The following is a 2,813-nucleotide window of genomic DNA, read 5'->3' as shown; positions in this document are numbered from 1 at the left end:
ATATCTCGCCCGTCCGGCACCCGCTCAGCATGAGACCATCGTCGGGACTCAGCGCGTTTGTCGTGGTGGCCGAGCTTGGCGCTGGCGTCGATGCCGTAGAGCGTGAGGAGGTGATCAGCGACGGCAGCGTACGGCTTGGCTAGCACGCGCTTGATGTTGGTGCCGGTGGAACCACGGCAGAGGATGGCGAAGAGCCGCGTCGTTGTTGGCGAATATGGTGATGTTACCGGGCGCGAAGCCGAAGTGGGCAACGAAGGTGTCACGCATGGCTAAGATGATGCAGCCCCGCAGCAAACCCTCGGCTCAATGTGTTTTCGGCCGATGCTTCCTCATACTGAGCAAAGGATCGGCCAACGTGTCTACGTTGTCTCAAAAGTTCCAAGAATAAACACTAGTGGTCGACACAATACTTGTGCCCTCCTATCGGCTCAACTACAGCACTAGTGGCCGATGGGGACATCCGATCCGTGAACAGCGCCGTCAAAAACAATTAGCTGATAGTATAGTTGTGCATGCATGTTCCAATTAACAATCATGCCCCATGTATCGGCTTGGTTAAAAAAATTTTCCAATGTAATATAACCACAATACTCCGAGCATTACTCAATGCTTATAATCAAATAAACCAACATCTTTTTCGTGCAGCTCTTCAATTAGCCAGAATATTTAAACTCGGCCGTGGCAAAAAGTAATCACTAGTTTGTGAGAACCGCCCAATTTAACATCATTTTGAACGAACCGCCGGTCATTAACATTGAGATAAGAGCTAACACACGCTCGCGCTAAGAGCGGGCCACGTGTTAACCCACATCTAAGTTATAAATGACCAACTCATCATTCGTCAAAATAATGTCAAATCCGGTAGTCCCAGTATGTGCTCCACCATATGCCCATGACCATGCATATACACATACCGTTACAATCTCATATATCACCGATGGACCACAAAGAGCAAATTTCAAGCAATAAAAATTACACTAAACATTATAAGTTCAACAAGGGATAGGTTCAAATCCGAAATTTAAAGTTCAACAACAAAGTACAAATCTCGGGCCCACTACTTAACATTAGGAAGGGATATAGTTTATCAAGTTAAAAGTTGAACATGTCATCCCCAAAATAACGAGTTCGCAGCAGATAACTAATTAACGATAAATTGATGGGGTCTTACTCAAGGACACCATCTAGGCCGTATCGACCTACTCCTCGCCCGCACCGGGGTCGGCGGGATAGAAGTGGCCAAACACAACCTCCGGCTCACCTGTAACTTAGTTAACAAAGCAACATGAGTACAAAGATACTCGCAAGACTTACGCAAATTAATTAATAACCAAAGATTATGCAAATGAAGGCTTACAAATACGGCTTTAGGGTTAAGTAATTTTGTCGGAGGAAATCTCTAGCCGGGTGGCGGAATGCACCCGCCTAATCCTAGTTAAGGATGAGTTTGGAGGAAGCCTAGGAACGCTTGATCAAAGGGTGGAGAACGTGGAAAAGACACGGGGATTTAGAGTGGTTCGGGCCGCCGGAGCATAAAACCCTACGTCCACTTGTGTGATGTATTGCCTTCCTAGGACTTGGCAGATCCTGAGTGAACCTAAGCTTTAGGGAGCCTAAAAAGAGCCTTTGGGAGCCTTGTGTTCTAACGGGCGCACTCTCCCTTTTACAGACTAAGGGGAGTCCATACATTGAGTGGGGCCCCAAAAGGTAGGCCCGATGATACATTAAATAATGTACAGGTTGGAGCCTATAATGCGACAGATTCAGAGATCTTACACTCTAGCTCCTTCCTGTAGTCCTTGATCGAGAAGTTGATGTGCGTATCTACAACCAGGGTATGGTCATGTGCCGCCTTACCGGCACATTGCCTGTTGTCAGTGACATGCACAGTGGAAGACATGCTGTCACTGTTGGGTCGATTCCCGCTGACAGGCGAAGGGGCTATGTTGACCCACCGCGCCGTCGCCTCCGCGCTCACTGTGGCAGCGCACACCTCAGCGCTCGCACAACAGACCATAATTACCTCTTGCTCATGTGCGCGACGCTGTGATGTGACAGCACGCCGCCTGCCCGCACACAGAGTACAGTGATGTGACGCGCCGCCTTGGTAACATGTGGGCTTACCATGGTGTCAGCATACCTTCCCAACGTGTCAGTGGACAGCCCACACCTTGACCCGGGCACACGCACCCCACCTACCCGCATTTAATGTGGTGGTTGGGCTGGTGTCCCACGGAAGGCTGGCTGCCACCGGACACGTGGCAAGCCTGGCTTAGCAACCGCTTCCTCAGGGGCACGTGGCGGCACCGGACCTCCTCCCCGGAGGGAAGGGAGGACCGGGCCCCCGAGGCCGGCCCAGGTGTACAGGCCCCCAGGGGGTCCGGCTTCCACACGTGGCGGCACCGGACCACCCCGCGGGGGTTCGGGCCTGTGGAGGCCATTCCTGAGCACCCTGTCTCCGAGGGGTGCGTGGAGGCGCCGGACCTGTAAGAGCATGGGGGGAGGCCCGGAGACCATGTCCCCAGCTATCAGGCCCGGGCCGAGGGCGCGGTCACGGATAACCTCACGCCCATCTGGTTCGACACTCTGTCAGACAACTCTCTAGCGGAAAAGGCCCACGGACATGCAGATCTCCTCGTAGCGGACCACCACAGCCTTCTGGCCATTGAGCCGCTCCTTGGCGATGATCGAGGAAAGGCGGCCGAACATGTGGTGGAGTGCATCCACCACGATTCACTTGGCGCACACACCGGTGCTGGACACCCAAGCAGGAGGTACCCCTGTCCGTATGTACCGATAGAGACCCCCGGGCC

This window comes from Panicum hallii, chromosome 5 (assembly GCF_002211085.1).
Source record: "Panicum hallii strain FIL2 chromosome 5, PHallii_v3.1, whole genome shotgun sequence".
Taxonomy (NCBI): domain Eukaryota; kingdom Viridiplantae; phylum Streptophyta; class Magnoliopsida; order Poales; family Poaceae; genus Panicum; species Panicum hallii.
The sequence above is the reverse complement of the archived record's forward strand: the minus strand, read 5'-3'. Positions refer to the sequence as shown.